General features: G+C 40.7%; 1 long non-coding RNA gene across 1 annotated transcript; it reads left to right on the top strand.

The window, feature by feature from the left end:
* Positions 1 to 1,717: 1,717 nt before the first annotated feature.
* Positions 1,718 to 17,345, top strand: LOC104909702 (uncharacterized). The gene is made up of 3 exons (XR_792536.3): positions 1,718 to 1,866; positions 13,876 to 14,677; positions 16,434 to 17,345. It is a non-coding gene; the product is annotated as an uncharacterized LOC104909702 (long non-coding RNA).
* Positions 17,346 to 18,534: the final 1,189 nt, after the last annotated feature.

The raw sequence follows: 18,534 nt of genomic DNA, 5'->3' as shown, positions 1-18,534 counted from the left end.
ATCTGTTATTCCTTTCTAATTCTTGAGAGGGTAAATATGTTAGTGGCTCTTTTGGCTTTTAAATTATATATTCAGCTGCCTTACAATCAAATGCAGTTGGATTTAGAAGGTACTCCTGGCCTCGTACCAGACTTAGCTGTCACAGTAAGACCTTGTCCTAATACACATAATACACGATGAGAAGACAGGGGAAAAAATAAAAACACAAAAGGGAGAAAGAGCTCCAGTCTCACTGTCATGGTGTGGGGGAGAACCGAAGTGATCTCACCTGGCATCCTTCCCAGTGTTTAGTCTCCAGGCAGGGGTTTTCTATCTAGAGGATTTGCACCACTTTACTAACCCTGAAGCATGAGAAATCATCCCTAAACATCTTCAGAGTGAGAGGTCTGCTCCCATTGGAATCACCATATAAATTCCCACTGCTTTCAAGGACATGGATTCTCCATTCAAAAGTTATCAAATTTGCCCAGCACTCTTGGTTTCCCACCTCTCTTCATTTGCTGATCCCTAAGGAACATGTTAGCTTCATTGTAAATATCCTGTGCATTAGCACTATATACAGATCTTGTAAAATTATTTTGCATTCTTTCCTTTTGTGTATACTTAGGAAACTGACCACATCTCTGGAGAATCTGCTGGCAACTGGTGGGAAACCACTCTTCTCGTAGTACAGTGGCGATTAATATAGCTAGTCTAGGTACCTCAACATCATGCATCCTATCCAGCAACATCATACTAGCAAGTCCCTGCTCCAAACACATCTGATAGCAATGGGCTGGATTTTTCAGATCATTTTCATTAAAAGAATCATGGTGGTGCAGCTATTTCAGTTCTGGATGCTGGCAAGCCTTGCACCTTCACTACAGGGCTTCCTTCTGCTTGCTGGGGTTCTGCAGCACAGATAAGCACCAGGAAAGGAGTAAGGTCTGATCACCAAAAAAAGTAACACTTTCTGCTAGATATTAACCACGGAGCAATGAAATGTTCCCCATCTGTCATCCAGTTGTAACAGACCACCACAGCATGCAGCAGCTTTAAAAAAAAAAGGGGGGAAAAAAAGAAAAAAAAAAAAAAAAAGGTGAGAACTAATTACAAACATCGACTGTACATTGTGAAGGAGAGGAGATTCCCCTGGCACCTTGTGGCAAGGTGAAATGCTGTTTATTTGCTCATTTGATTTCTGGAGCTGGGAAAGATAAGAGGAAGGACTGCTTCCCAGCTTAGAAATGTCACCTGCTAGATGGTGACAGACAATGTGGGAAGGAAGGACATTCTTTCCTTTTTTAGGAAAGATTTTGGTGATCAGTTGTGATTCATTTTTGCCTGTGGCTGAAAATGGGTGAAATAAACCAGGGCCTTATGAGCAGTCTCTCCAGATCTGGATGTTCTTGACACTGCAGCTGGAGACATATTTTGTTGTTCCATGTCACAAATATTCCTAATCTGCATGGGGTTGATAAGCCATAAAAACTGCTAATAGATTTGTTCAAAATATCAATTATAAGAAGAGACACCAAACCAAAGTTTGGAGTCCATTTCCAAAAGTGCAGTCTAAATGAAATCCTTCTACAGATACTTATGACATTTATTAGCTGCAATTTTCCAATCTATTTATAAGTGCACTTATGTGGATAACTTGCCACACGCCCCATTTCTTTTTTTGGAAAGGTGATGCTGGTTGCAAGCCCTAAGCATTCCTGAAGATCTACTCAGAAAGAAAACAGCCATCAGAGTGCTGCCCTTGGCTTCACTGGGAGCACAGAAATGACCCGGGGTTGAAAAGGGCAAAAGTGTCTCTGGAGGCTCTGGAGGCAGCGCAGGGAGTGCCGGCAGCACGGTGTTCTGTGCCCCAGTGGTCCATGGAAGGTGAGCAGTGCCAACCGGGTGGGAGTGAACAAAAGGGAAGTGGGATCCAGGGAGCAGACCATTCCCACAACATGTTCCCTGCCTAAACCGCAGATGATAATTGTGCCAGAAAAGAAATTAAACCTTTGATTTCTGTCTTTATGGAGTTGGCTCCAGCAATGGAGTCAGTGGAAGGAAAATAGCTAATGAATGCACGGCTTCAATAGTGGTTTACTCCTTGGTGTGAAGGGCTTGAAACATGTTGTTGTGAAAGCCCCACGGGTCCCCAGTTCTGGGTGATGCAGAACAGATGTTAGAAGTCCATCTTAGAAAAACTAGCTCTTGCTGCTCATAACTGGAGGGAAAGGCAGGGACCGGCAGCACCTCCCCTCCTGCCAAGGCTGGCATGGCAGCAGGAATTTTCTCAGTGAACATTTTGATATTTTAAAGCACTTTTCTAGTCCAAATGAATTGTATAAAGAAATGAAGTTTTTGGGACTTCTGCGCATTCTTCTAAATGTCAGAAATGTGATCTGAAAGCTGTGGTGCTAATTGCCTATAACTCCAAAGGGAAATGAGCTTTCTCAATTGAATGTGCTTGCTCAGAGCCTGACAACATGGGCTTTCAAGTCACACGAAAACGCATTTCCACACCCCAAGTGATACTGAGGCATCCCCCCAGCACTAATGATGGAGGCAAATATCGAGGCAAAGCAGGGATGAATTTGGGTGACTTCAGGCTGTGTCAGGTAGCACTTCTCATTTGCAACATTTACTTCAGACGGGAAGGAAAAAACAGTCTCCATTTTATATCAAATTGAAGTCCCGAGTGCATTTCTGTGCCAGAATTATTAACCCCCAGTAATGAAGTTTTGGAATTGAGATATTAACTGCTGGAGGGCCAAATGAAGTTGCTTTAATAAGGCTAATTAGCCAGCACCTGCAACCAAGCCCTCATCAGCTGGGCCCCGGCTCGGTGCAGCTTATCAGCCCCAGGCAGCAGTGCTGCAGCAGGGCTCGTCCAGTGGCAGTGTCAACCCCACGTGGGGACGTTTAACCAAAAGCAAAGCAAAGCTATGCTGGCAGGGGAGACCTGGGCACTGTGATTTGCTCTCTGCTGACTGCGGACTGACTTGGTAGCACAGCGGCAGCATGCTGCTTGGCAGATACAATAGCCCATCCATGTAGTTGCCTCAGTCAGACACTGTCAATCTGATTTACACATGAATTGAAGGACAATTTTCAGTCTTTATCCTGTCCCTTCCCCCCCCCTCCCCCGCCTCTTTTTTTTTTTTTTTTTTTTTTTTTTTTTTTTTATTTCCCTACGGCTCAGAAATATTCCAACCCTTGATTTGTCATTTTCAAAATATCAGGAGATAAGTGGAAAGGAAAAAAAGAGGCTAAAGCTTTTCATTCCAATTCTTGGGTTGACTGACATGTTAAGAAGATTGGGAGTTTCTCTAACAAAAGTATCTGCATAAGATTTGCTCTCTCTCTGATCCTCTTGTGCAGTTTTGCTTTTTTCCAGCTGACAGGTTAATCCAAGCATAAACAATTGCATTATCATCCTCAAAATTATTTTTTGTATAGCTGATATTTTTCTTAAGAGAGGCTCCATAAGAAGTCTTTGAATAATTAAAACAGATTAATTCACTTAGAGGTACGGAGCCACCTCCGTAAAATAGACTCAAATGGCCTAATTACTAATACACCATATGGAGGAAAAGCAGAGGTGTGGTGCAGTCTGTTGATGGATCAATTTGTACACAAGGCACAGGATTGTGTCATCATCACTGTTACCATCAAAACAAAATCCCATTTTGCATGTGCCTGCAATATCACACAGTCTTGTTTTTTTCCATTTGTGTATCACCTCCTTCAAAATGAAGATCTCAAAATGCTTTGGATACATTGGTGTACCTCTGCACCATTCCCCACAGGTTAGGAAGTTGTAAATGGCCATCTGGTTTATCTGCTACGTAGAAGTAAGTAATTTCTAGAGCAGACAGTTCCCTCATACCCCTCTGAAAGCTCTCAGCACTGTCACAAAGTAATGGGAAAACTGCTGATAGTGAAGAAGCTGTTTCTGTGAGCACATACTGGTGAAGGGCTTTTGCCTTTGCAGCATAGGAGGGAGACCCCCAGGTGCAAGTCTACATATCTTCAGGAGTTTAGCAAGGCATTAGGAAATTACAGTGCCATGGAAGTCTCTCCACTGCCTTTATTGGTCTAATACACATTTCATTCTGTGGGGAGATCTCCTGGTAGGAGTTCTGCATACCTGAGTATGATGTAAGGAATTACAGTGAGTGGCTCATGTTGCATTTAAGAGGAGCTATCTCTGATAGCCTCTTGTTTCAGGCTTGGATTAAGCACCCATAAAACTCTAATGGGAAGTTACTGGGGAAAAAGAGCATTCTGATAAAATTTAAAATGCATTCATTGCAGTTTAAATAAGTGAGTCACAATGCTACATTTCAAGAAGACTTTTTTTCCTAGTTATTTGATTTTAAATACTGAAAGTTTACAGTTTACCATTCTTTCATGTGGTAAAGCACAGAGCATGCAGGGTTACAGGCTACATCTGCATCAGGGCTGCAGCTCTTCCTTTCAGCAGCTACTGCCCTGACTGACTAATCTGATAACCACAGGTCTGCTACATTATTCATAGGAATCTCATCTACCAGCATTTTAGGTTTCTGGACTTTCTAAGGCATCCCAATGCCCAAGCACTGGAGGAATTTAACCTCTACTATTGGGCAGAGGTAGAGTCACTCCATCCTTGGAGCTACCTTTCCCCTTTGCATGTACGCTTATATACAGGAGGAAAGGTTTGGTCCCTGATACAATCTCTATGAAGGTAAACCCTACTGTCATACCCAAATGCGCTGCTTTCAAGGATCTACATCTGCATTATGAACCAGCTTTTGGAAAGATCATTTTCCCTCACTTCTTTCTTTGCTCTTCCAGTAGAAGTGCTCTATTTAATGCAATACTCTGACATGCGTTCTGTTCCTTGAGCGGTCCAATTTTTGTCTTCTCACTCATTTTCTGCTGTTACATAATGTGGGCAAATGTGCCTTGTGCACAGTTACTGTCTTGGTCCTACAGTTTAGTCTGACATGAATTTTAGCAAAGAAAGATGTTGCTTTCCAGCTTTCTTACTCAGGACATTGTAATCTAAATCTTCAATTGCAACACCAATGTCAGACAAACTACCCATTTCTGAAAACTAAACAGATATTGACACCAACCCCGTAGGGATTCTGTCCCCCAGGAAAGACTTTAGACCACTTTAGACTACTGTCATTTAACTGTTTCCACTGCTGTCGGTTCAGATTAATCTTTTGTGCTTTTGAAGGCAAATCTCAGACAAAACATTTGTTTGATGAGTCCAAAATATTTAAATGTGACTGAGAAAGTCTGGGCAAGTCTGTCTATAATGCTCTTCCAGGGATTTGGAAATCATACAGACTGGAAAACTAGACTCTTTATAATTGTCTCAAAATGAGCTAAAAATTGGCAAACCTTGAAACACTCAAAATCATGCATTTCTTTTGAAAAGCTAGGTCTAGCATTCTATATTCTTCTGGAAAGAAGACAGGAATCTGTATGTTTGGGGAAGACTTCAGAATAAACACAGTCATCTGGTTATACCCACCAACCCAGTCAACCTTCCAGGAAGATGCATGGTGCCACAGCTGCAGACAGGAACACCCTTCCACCCCAAAGGAAGGATCACAGTGTTTGTGTCATAGAGGCCTGATTTTGCAGGTGCTTTTAGAGATGCAGTAAATTATTGTAACGGGGTAATTTTCTAAATCTAATTAGTCGCTTCCAGGAAATTGTCAGAAATTTTAAGAGGAACCTAAAGATGACTGATAGTTCTCATTGTATCTGGGGAAAAAACTGTCTGAGGTCTGGGGGAGCCTGCTAACAACGACAATCTTCCAGTGGCACATTTTTTCTTTTTGCATAGTGGGCACAGTGTGGTAAATCTATCTCATCCCTGTTGGACTGGCTCCCTTCCCAGCCTCCTCCTCCTCCCACCATCCATGTGCCCAGTCACATCCCCTCACAGGAATGCTGCATAAAAGTAAAACATTATGGGAACCATATGTCTAGAAGCAGGCTTACAAGATGAGATGGTCTATAGTCATTTTGGCGTTATTTTAAAGTGTCTGAAACACAGCAATACTGCTGGGCTGCTATAAAGAAATTGTAGGCCTTAGTGGGAATCAGACTTAAAGAAAGAAAGTCCTTCTTGACTGCACATCCAGTCCTGACCGTATGACCTCGGCCATATAGGCCTTATAGCTGTCTAACAAAGCACATATGTATCATGTCACATTTAGTCACATGTGATCGATGTTCCTCAAGTATAATTTATCTTCTTGTCTTATGTGGCGCTGGGACAAAAAAAAAGCACTATTATTTCAGTACATTAGACTCTAGCATGAACAATCACTTTGAACACTCAAAAAAACATCTTTATTTTCTGTGAGGAAAAATCACTGCTCATCCTATACACATGTCCTTGAGACATTCAGTAAGTACAACTTCTAGCAGCATGGGCAATAGCTTCCTGTTTACACAGTCATGAGGGATACGGAATCACTGCAGATGTTGGGAAGATAGGAGCCCCAGGATCAATTCACCTTTGGTATCTCAATATCATTTTGCAGCACATGTGGTTGTGTACTACTCTACACATAGAAAGACTGCTCTTGAGAAAAAAGAAAGCAAATCATGACTAAATCTTTTCTCTGTAGGAGAAGCAGCTATAAACTGAAACTGCATTTCAGCAGGAAAGTAAATCTACCTTTCAGAAGTCCTACTACTGCATCAGAAATTCTGCAATTGTAAGACAAAACACATTATTCTGACAAAATACCACTCATTCAAATCCATTCAGAAATGCTAATGGATTATCTAAGTCAAACAGACCTCGGCTCTAACCAGATATTATTGGTCTATACCACTCTAACTTCAGCTACACTGAATGTTGTTCATCCTCCTTCAGCTGGTATAAAGCCAATATAAACTCCGTATAAGCTCCATATGGTGTGTTCTGGCTAATTTGACAGAAATGTGATCATGTACCCATTCTTGAGCGAGATCATATTTGTACTCCAGGGAGATCAGTCAGCACATAGGCCTCCAACTAATGTCTGTGGAGTCACAGCATGAGCATGAGCATCACACAGGTTCCTGTCACCAAGGCCGCTGGGGCTTGGACAGCATCCAGCAATCTCCCCAAACTCCCAGGCCCTCAAACCAGGCACTTTTGGTTTCTTTACATTTCATTTTTCTGATATATTCAGATCCATCTCAATCAAACTGGAAATCAACACCCTCACAGACTGTGTGTTACTTTCCTCCAACTTCTCTTTTCTGTTTTGGAACATTTAGCTCAGAGATGTAGATGAGGATGGTCTATTGCATTTGAACTGACACCGTAAATCCCAGTTCTTTAAGTCACTGCACCCATGTGTACAGGAGGGCAGTGTTAATCAGTAAGAGGTTAGAGAAATGAGAGGGATAAAGCCTAGAATCTGATTTACTCAACATTTGAAAGCCACTGCTCTCTGAACAAGCCTTTTTATGGCTTGCAGTAGTAACTCATTCAGTCTCAGCTGATTCCTTTAGCAAGGTTGCAACTGTGGTGGTTAGGAGGTATTTTTCATAGTTTTGGTTTAGGATGGCATTCTAAATGAGGTACCTTTACATGAATCTATTATTTTATGTCCAGAATTGTAGCTGATACCAACTACCAAACAGTACTGACTTCATTACTTCAAGAAAACATTAACGCTTAATTCCTTGCGCCTGATCTTAAAACATCTTGCAGATGCTGACTTCAAAAAGGTAACCAGAAAAAAATTAATAACCTTGTTGATGTCATTTAGAAGATTTCTATTCTTTACGCTTTGAAATGTCTTAAAATACATAGATTTTGCTCAAAGGCAAAAAGCTTTTAGAACATTCTCCTCTCTTTTTCTGAGTTTTCCTTTTGAGTTATACCTTCAGAGTGAAATACCATCTGGTAGACACGCACACACTTCTTAGCAGAATAATGAAGTCCCACAGAGATTACATACGTTTTTCCTCAGGGAATAGTTCTGCCTGTACTTCACATTTCCAATTTTATATAGCTCTTTCCATGTAAGATGTCTTACAAATTTCACTTTAGGGGCTGAATTGCACTGATATTTATAGTGGGGTAAACCTAGATGAATTTTCTTGGAGGCAACAACTTTATTTAAGATTTATACAAGCATAAAAATCTGAATGTGGCTTAGGTATTGTTCATTGGTTCAAGTAGGAGACTTGAAAAACATAGTTACCAAAATGGCACTTACCATGAATTTATTATCTATGTTTACATCACCAATATTCACATCAGCAATGATCAACAGCATTAAGTGATAACTATGTTAGACATAATTTTGCTAAGCCTAAAATCATTGTGTTGCTGAGATTCTGGCGAATACTTCTGAAAACTTTAGCCAATATTTGATATTTCACAAACATCATTACTGAGGTAAATACAGGTTTTCAAGGAGCAAGGCATGAAGCAAGAAGAAAAAGCTTGTTTCTTTTGAGAATGTTTTGTTTCTAAATTGACCATAAATACATAGCTTGGGCAATATAATGTAATGTTACTATATGTTTTAAGGAATAAGCAAAATTACCATTTTGTTTTTCAGTAGAGAAGATGCCTTTTGATTCCAAATGTAGGATACATATAAGACATGAATGCAAGCTAGATTTCAACCATAATAGATTCTGCATGTTGCCATTTCAATGACCTTTTAATCCCTTGGAGTTTAACCATTTCCTAATGTCTCCTAACAGCCATTTTCTTGTTAGGAAAGCCCTTTCTAACTGATAACATCTAAACAAGCTCATACCTTAATTAGAAAAATTCTCCCATAAATATTTATGTTGCTGTGATTAGGCCATTTACTGAATCCAGCTACCCATTATGAGCTAAAATAGAGTGCCTTGTTTTGAGAAGCCTGAGGCATGACATAGTTTATACTAGGGGACTTTAAGTTGTAATTCATCTAATCAGCTGCCTGACCCCTTGCCTCCAAAGTAGCCAGCAGTTGTTGGAGGAAAATAACCCTCTGCTGAGCATAGCATCCTTCAGTCTGCATTTTTGTATGTTGGAAATAAATGGGATACATATCTAAGCAATTACCAAACTACCAAATAGCTTCATGCATTTCCTTTTTGCTTCAACAGCCAACAGATGAAAAATCTGAAGGAGAAAGAAGACAATCTTTCCTTTTTAGAAGGAAACATAAGAAGCTGCAGAAGTACCAAAATAGGACTTCTACTCAAAGCATGTTGCTGTTACTTAACGAGTCTCCCATGCCACACTGATGCTGGGGGCACCATGGTTCCTGCAAGTTGTCACCAAGATGGAGTTAGGGGACCCACTGTGATGCTTCCTGATAAGACAGTGATGAGAGATTTAGGCAGCCTGTTCACAGAGGCTGCTGTCTGGCTCCTGAGGCATAGGAAGCACTGAAAGGGAGCAGTCTATATAGCACACCTTTTCCTCACTTATCTGAATACTGAGCCAGAAGTTGTACTGCCCTGGAGAAAAGGCAATTCAGATTGCTTTCTTTATGATACCTGAAGCTATCTGAGTCTGTTCTGAAAACAGCCTTTGGACATCCTGCATCTGTCCGTACAAAGCAAATGCAACCGCGTTTGGGAGCTGGGGCGTGAGTGCCCAAACTGCTGAGCTGCTGATACTCCTCTCCAGCATGCTTTTTTGGCTGTCTTGCACTGTCACATGATTCCCAGCAATGCTGTGCCAACAAAACCTTCCAGCGCTTGCTCCTGGGAGGAGGTGTGTATGTGGTGGCCCCTGTTTGGTGGCTGAGGAATCTCATAGCATTAACACACTCACTCCTTGCCAGCTGGCCCACATGCATGACAGCACTCCTGGGCACATTTAACTGCTGCTGCAGATGCCATTTCAAACATCTAATGTTTTCATTCCACGTGTAGGTGAAGATCCAAGATTGCTTCAGGAGTTCCAAACACAGCTTCAAATGTGAAAAACCTTTGCTTCCAATTTTTTTTGCTTTTAATAAACTCTCACTTTATTCATTCAAAGCGTTGTTCCTCTCAGGAAGAGTTGCCTTCACTAATTGCCAGACATCTGAGAGTAACTTGCAATAGAATGTTTAAAGTAACATATGTGACTCCTCATTTTTTCTGCTTTCCACCACTTAAGTTAACTCATTTGTAAAGATGCAATTCTAGAGTTCATTCATTCACAATTCAAAGTGAAAATCTTTTTCATATTCTTTCCAGCTGTAGACTTCCATCTCTGAAATAAAGTCCATTCATATTTAAAATAAGAAGTCTCCCTTCTCTGCATGTTGCCTTAGTAGATGCATTTTCTCAAATCAATTGCCATTATTTTTGTATAATTTTTCAATTGACATAAGATCACACCTACCTTGTTGATTGATATGAGCACTTTACACAGCAAATTTACTTTGAAATAGCTAACAAGCAAGGAAGTCTGAATATGCAAGAGATTCTAAACAAATGTTTTCTTTATTACCTCTTCCTATTTATTTACTTCTTGGTTACTCTCTATTTCACATTTTTACACACAAAAATATAAAACAAACTATGGGATTTGCTGTGGCTTCATTCTTTGTTTTATTTGTTGGTTGTTTTTTTTAGATATTATTATTGTAAATAGAATCCATTTTGAGTTACATGTATGTGAAGGAAAGAATTTACTTACATTTCAGCAACATAATTTATTGTCCTGTTTTCGATTATAATTTATGATGCTACTGTGGTTCACATTTTAGATAGTGTCAACTCTAGACTTTCAAAAATGGTTTCATGAACACTCTATTATGATACTGACCTTGAAATAATAAGATTTTTTTAAAAAAACAATCATTTAAAGTCTTTTTATGTGTATTCTGGTTTCTGAAACATTAGGGGTCACATTTTTGAAATTTTTCTTTCTAACCACACCAGGAACTTTCTTTACTAAACTACATAAACAAAGCTGAGACATTCCGCTGATTGAGTGAGGAATCATAAAGTGGTGCTTGAAGAGTAAGAAAGAACTATTATGGGAGCTGTATTTAAAATCAGAGAGGCTGACTGCATTGTCTTTCCCACATTGTGAGCCTTAATGCAGACTTCCAATTCAGAAACATGCAGCAACTGAAGTTTTCTTGATTTTCGGAGATACAGCGCATCAAAAGTTCTTCTCAACAACATTTATCTAATGCATCCAAAAATAAAGCTATTTTAAGTAGCTAAGCTGGGCACCATAACCTTCAAGTGAAAGCCTATAAGGAAAGTAGAAGTGCAGCAACTAATATTTCTTTTAGGGCAGGACTACAAATGAAGTGAGTACAAGCTATGTGAATTCTCTCTTCTAAGATTTTGTTTGCACATAATTAATATTGATTACTGGCAGTTAAAACAGCTCCAGATCTTCTTTTCATGTCAAATAAGGCTTCCTGTTAAATCACAACTTAGGATTTGCGAAATTTATTCTGTCCTCCACAGGAAAATTTGAGTTCTGATGGAGCATAAATAAAATAATCTCGGCTTGAATTTACAAGTTATTTGTATTTTGTTATTTGTTATTCTATCCTATCCATTTCGTTATTTGTTATTCTGTCCTAAGCACTGTTTCTGCCTGCTTAGCTCCATTCATCTATGGCACCCCTCACGACTGCATGAGATGCTTGGAGTTATGAGGTACAAAGTAGATTTTAAACTCTTTTACCCCTATCATATTTCAATCTTCCTCAACCATAATGAACTTCTCTCTGCTCCTCTCAAGTTGCCTACCACTCAACTAGCCCTATTTTCATCTCATACTTCACAGCAGGACCATATGTAGCAAACCATCAGCTTCCACTGCCCCAGCTTGCTCTGAGAAATGACCTGTTGCCATCAGTAGCGGATCCTGTGACTCACCTTTCCATCCCTCGGTTAGCGATGAAAATGAGTAAACTGATGTTAACCAGGCAAAAAACATTTGCAGTCTTATTCAGGGAGGCTTATTTTTGTAAGACTACTAAACATGTCAACAAATGGAATAAGGCGGAGCATCTCCCATGTGGACTGGTTGTTCTGTTGATGTCAGCTGAGTCAATGAGGAGAAACTACTAGGGATTTTCAGCAACAGGTCATTTTGCTGAAATGGCCAGAAACTCCGTCTCTTGGTGAAAAGAGAAGCCAACTCAGCATACCTGAGCTAAGCTAAGGGTATACTGAGGTCCTAGAGCAGAGACAGATGAGAACAACATGTGTGTAAAGATCATTTTCAATAGGAAACTGTGGGGATGTGTACAGAAGTCGTAGCAGTCAATTTGACAAAGGAGCTGCAAGTGTGGAGCCTCAATTTTTTTCTTCATTGCAACAATCCTGGAGACTAGTTTAAATCAACTGAAAAATCTCAGAGAAACAGATCCTTCAAAACTTAAGCATTTCAGCATTTCCAGTCAGGCCAAAAAAACAGTGTCACAAGTATCAGGCTCATAAGTAATATTTTAGCTCTTCCATATATATCAAAAGGAATAAGCACAGAGAACCGCAAAAACATTTTGCATGCTGCTTGAAAGATGTTTTTCCTCTCAAGGATGCTTTGGTCCAAACTTGAGCCTCTGGTTCAGGGTATAGTCAGGTATAGTCAAAGCTTTTCTGATTTCATCCAGCATCACATTTTGCTGAGATTATTTATTGATGTTTTATCATGAATAGTCTGACCAAGTCTAAATGCATTTGTGTGATAAGTGAAATACCCATGTCACCCAGTTTAATGAGTTCTGATTATGAGTCGTGCTCACAGCCTCAGGCAAGGCCCTGTGCTTACAACTCATGCACTGAACAGTAAGCCATGCTGGTTGCCTAATACAGATCATACATAACCCAGCAGGACTCCAGCTTAGGAGAACTTGGGTGCTTCTAAACTAGGGGTTCACACAACTGGAAATCATTGCTAAAGGACACAAATCTTAACTTTGTCCTCCATGGTAAAGCTCCATTACCTGGCCACACTCTCAAAGCAGATTTTCCATTCTCTATACCTCAGTAGTGGTCCCACACTAACCAAGAGGCAGGTCTTTAGGTGTTCCATGTATTAAGTGAACTGTTTCATTATTTTCCCCCTCATCATACTTCCACATTATAGACCATCCTTTCTGAGAAGCAGAAAAAAACTGGATTCTCTGAGATCAGCACATTACTGAAAATACTGAATAGTTTCCATGACGTTTTGCATTTACTCCTGAACTGTCACTAAATTTAAGCTCCCAAACTCCTGTGGTATGAGAGCACTGCAACAGAGCACATCTGTTAATCACCAGGGACTGGCATTTTAAGAGCAAATTATTCATACTCTCCATACGTAACTTAACTAACCCTGGTGAAAATATGCTGACCATTTGAGACTATCTGCACTCAGAAGATTTAGATGATGCTTGGCAGCAAGAAAACATTTTTCACAATCTTTTCCTCCGATGATAAATATGAATTATCCATCCAAAAGTCCATGTTACAACTATAAAAGAGAACAGGTGTAGGATACCGTGCTTCAGATTCGGGAGTGACAGCCATGAGAGCTAGCCACAGGAAATGAAACACAATATTCCTGCTGTACATTGCTTATTTGCCAAGGCTGACATGAGAGTGTCATTATGTGCAGAAGGAGTTCAGATTTAACACTTGGAAGGTCCTTGTTCCATGTTATTTTCATTTGTAAGGGACATAGGGTCAAAGCAGTTTTCCTCTCTGTTTCTTTTACAGTCATCTATAGATCAATGTCTCTAAACTCAACTTACATTTTGTCAATGAGAAGGGGTATTTTTATATATCTATTATGCTGCAGTCCTCTGCGGCTCTGCCTGAATGCTGGCATACTGGCTGATCTGCGTTCTTGCCTGGTAACAGCCATGGAAATAATCTAGCAGGCAAACTGTGTAGACATCATGAATTTATTGTTCTTCTCTTGCTGTTTAGGGCTCTATATCTCCCAGGCCTCGTGCAAGTGAGGAACCCTCACAAGCTACATCAGTAAAGGCCAGGAGCTTCTCTGGTACCACCTCAGCAGCCGCAGGGTAGCAGAAGAGCAGGTGCTCAGCTTCGCCTGGGAGAGACTGGACTGACTTGCTGCAGCCTGTCTTCCGCATTAGGATCTTCTTGTCTGGCTCGGCATTTACAACAGCAAAGGGCAGCAGTTGGAGGAAGAACAAAAAATGAAGACCTGCTGAAAACACAACAGACACCATTACCTGCATGGCTTTTTTGCTTGCTTGTGAGACCTGGAAGGAGGAAATCAGGAGGGGTGGCTGGCAGACTGTTCTGCCTCACATCCCTGCCTGTAGCTCACTGTGCAGTGAAAATGTGAAATCTTTACCTTGGCAACACACTGTCACAGTATCATCTCCTGGATCTGGTTCTGCTTTCTGCAATTTGGTCTCATTGCTGACAGCCAAAGTTCACAGTTCTTAACAACTCCTCTCATAGACCAATATTTCATAAAATCATAGAATGAAACATAGAATGGCTTGGGTTGAAAGGGACCTTAAAGACCATCTAGTTCCAACCCCTGCCACGGGCAGGGTTGCCACTCACTAGATCAGGTTGCCAAGCAACCCATCCGGACTAGACCTTGAAAGCCACTGGGGATGGAGCATTTGCAACACGTTTCCTTAATTCTCCTGCCACACTCTTTCCTCTTTCCTCCAGCGCATTCAGGCATCCCAGTTAAAGAAGCTAATGCAGTGCTTCCACCATAAACAACAGATGGAAACTTATCCTGGTAAGTGAAAGTAATCTTCTAGGCTGTATTGAGGGAGGGTACAAGGCAAGAATTCATCCTTGTGCTGGAAACGAGTATGAACAGCTATTTACAGAAATTTTAGCCATGGGTATGAGGAATGGTAGCCAGGACAGTGGTGAGGTTCCAGGCTCAGCGGATCTGTGCTTGGTCATGAAGTACTTCTTTTTTCCTGCCACCAGATCACCAGGAGGCAGGCTGTAGAGGGTCGGGGTAGCATGTGCAAAATGGATATGGAGATGCCCATACAGCATAGAGCCTGCAGATTTCTGCTGGCTCATCACAACTACCTGAATTAAATCTCACAATGTGCACCTGTGGTCTCCCCTGGCCTAGACAGGGGGGCATCAGGAACTCTGCATTGCATTTCACCACCGTGCTTCTGCACTCCTGCACACTGTGACTTTGCAGCATCTCTCTGAAAGCTGCCAGCTTCCTTCCCCTCTTCCATGTTCATTCTGTATCACGTTCACCATCCACTTGGCTCAAGCATGCAGTCATGTCACAGACAGTCTGGATTCACCCACAGGTGAATCCCAGCACAGGAAATTAAAGCAATCTCTGTTCTCTCTACTTGCACAGGGGCAGGAGCTTCTGTTCTGATCTTGAAGGGTTGCCAACATCAGCTCCTCTCCCAGCCTGATTCCACCTTCTTGCTCTCAGTGAAGGGGTCTTTCTGATTCAAGATAAGGTTACGTGGTGGGAGAGAAGGCTGTGCGCTCTTGATTATAAGAGCCCTGCAGGATTTATGATGTACATTGAGGGTGATAGGACAAGGAAATCTGCATGAAGGGCTTCTGTTCAGGGGAAAGCTTTGGTTGAGCCAGGGGCCAGTTCTGTGCAAAAGCAGTGGCTGATTGCTCCACAGATCTGGCTTCATCATGCTGGACAAGAAGATCTTGTTCCAGCTCACCAAACACGTTCCTTTATGTAAGCAAAGAGAAGTTCAGTCAGGTGGACCTGAATGCTGGAAAAGCCTGAGCCAGAAAGGCCAGGGATAAAAGCAAAGCACAGCCAATGCATAGGACTGACATCAGGAGGCCCTTTTGGGTGCCTCAGAGCTCCTGGCCTACCGTAGCTTTTTGTCTTACAGATTGAGGCCAGAGTGATTTGGCCCATAAATAAAAGTTCTTCCACATGGTCAGTGCATGGACTGGAAACTGCTTACAGAGGTGAGATGAAAACATGACCCTGAGCCTCTGAGACACTGGGAGGTGAAAGAGCCTGAGGGAGCTGGTGGAAAGATCTGGGAAGGGCCAAGGCAGGTCTAATGAGAGAACTGTGCAGATAGCTGGGCAGAAAATGTTTTTAAGTGGTGGGGATGTTTTTAAATCCATCACTCAGTGCCATAAAACCAAACCTCCCACCATGCTGTCACTGGGGAGATGGCCCCGGGACAGCAGCAGAAAGCAAGCAGAGAAGCAGCAAAGCTCAGGTCTTCACAGACACACTTCTGGTATGGGAAGAGTTCCTTGCAGTCTGTAGGGAAGATGGACTCTGATCTCAGCAGTGCTTTCTGCAGAAGCTGAGAGCGAGCTGCTGTTTGCAGGAAGATCTGCGTTGGCCTCCCCTCCTCTCTGGAGCAGGCTGTTGGTGGAGGCCCTGAGCTGTCTCCCTGCTTTCTTTCCCACCGTGGCTCTCTGCCGGTCTCTGAGAGTATGTTTGGACGATAGTGCTTTACTCTGCAGTGCTGCTTATACTTGCTCACTCAGTGTAAATAACTGTATTAACTTTATAGGCAGCCCCAGTTTGAACTGACTGAGGTTCATGCAACAAACTGGACTTGTGCCAGGCCCACCGGAGCAGAGGCTGTTAGTGCGAGGTGGAGCGCAAGCAGCGCGCAGGATGGGAGGTCTCTCCGAACGAATGTGATCCTTCCTTGTTCCTACAGATTATTTTGAACGCTGACACAATGGCTGCCAAAAACCGAATCTGCCAGAAATGTTAACAAAAGGCACTTTGATCTCATTCACTTGTCCTTGTTAAGAATGTATTGTATTATTTTGTCTTCTTTGTGGTCAGAAGAAAAATGTTTCACCCTTGCAAAGTGTGTATCACTCATGTTCAATAGTCTACGTGCTGTATTACACAGGACTTCTGCTTTTCTCTGCTACTTGCTTTTGGGCCGCTTACTTCAGTGATTCTTGCATGCTATATATTTATTTAAATATTGCAGCAATATATTTTTTTTAATGTATAAGACTGAGATTTAGATGAGATCTTGAAGTTCTCATCTAAAAAGATGAAGAATATAATTTTTATTATGTGTGTAAAAACTTCTCAAAAGTCAATTTAAACTTTCATACAAGTTGTTAAATCCCTGGCTCAGTAGTTAATTCATTTCAAATATCTCTTCTTGGCACAAGGTTTACATTTTTCTAACCACATATTTACTGTAAAAAGCAGCTAATACTCACTAATAAAATGGCAATTATCTAGCAACAGTATTTCTTGCAATGCATCATTCTCCCAGTGTACTGTAAAAAATATACGCGTCAAATAACCTCATTCTCATCTTCAAACAAGATGGAAGTTTATGGAAAATACAATCCCCACTAGCAAATAAAAAAGAGGAAACTGCTGATGAGAAATTTTGATGCCAAATCAAAGTACTGTGTTTGTTGACATATAACACTGAAGAATAAGATGTAACATGTTGAATTTGTGGCCATGAGATACTGAGAGTTTGGCATAACAATACAGTCAGCAATTATTGTAGAGAAGATAAACTTGCAAAATAGAATAAATATGCATAGCTATTGCTGTTTCTGGATATTTTACAAAGGATATTGTATTTTTGATCTTTGATATATACCTGCATAGAAAATCTTTATTTTCAAAATGTTAAGAAAAAATATTTTTAAAATAGATTGATTATCTGTGCTTTATATTATCCTGTAATTGATGTACTCTAAATGTCATCTTTGAAGATTAAATTTTGGCATGTGATCACTTAAAACAAAAATGTATTTTGTTCTTCCTCTGAAATCTGGAAGTCAGCAAAAATGCATGCACATTCAGAAAAAGCTATTCCAGGTTTAGAAAACCGTCCAATGGTGCTTTTTCCAGAAAAAAAAAAAAAAAAAAAAAAAAAATTTGCTTTACTCACAGATTATTGAATAGCTGGTGGGCACATTCTTTCTTAGCTTCATGAATTACATATTGATGATAACATCTGTTATCATGATAAATAAATATAAGGATCCACATATTATTGAGTTACCATGTTTGACTCTATCCTGACAGTAAATCTATTCTTTTGGATTCCTGAGCAAAACAAAACTCAGAATTTACCACCATTTAGAAAAAAATTCTAATTTCAGTCCAATAAACCTGTAATAGCCATCATCCTTCCTGATGGTGGTCAATGTAAGCTATCACTACCATAAACAAAAGCATTAGGTGAGGTTGTTGAAGGATACTTCTGTAAAATCATGTAACGATAGGTCCTACTAGACTGATCTCTTTAAATTTCAGGGTCACCAAAAACCATTTGGTTAAAGTAAACTCCTTTACTTGCATGCTATTCATGAAATGGTAGATACGCCTTCAGGATTTCAAAATTCTCGTCCATTTCATTCTTCTTCTCTGGAACATTCATTCATGCCAAAAACTTTTGTGTCCCCTGCTGGATAGATGTGTTGCTCTCCTGAAGTTGAAGATGCACTTTTTATTGCACTGCTGATAAAGATACTGAACATAGTGCTGATGCTAGTGATGCTGGACTTGGCCAGCAAAGAGGTATCTGAAAAACAGCTTTTTTACCTTTTGTTGAATTCACTATCTAATCACTAAAATCACAAGGCTTAGGAAGAACACTAGACTGTAGGAAATTCATG

This window comes from Meleagris gallopavo, chromosome 1 (genome assembly GCF_905368555.1).
Source record: "Meleagris gallopavo chromosome 1, MGAL_WU_HG_1.1, whole genome shotgun sequence".
In the NCBI taxonomy this organism is placed as follows: Eukaryota; Metazoa; Chordata; class Aves; order Galliformes; family Phasianidae; genus Meleagris; species Meleagris gallopavo.
This window is presented reverse-complemented; position numbering and strand designations above follow the sequence as displayed.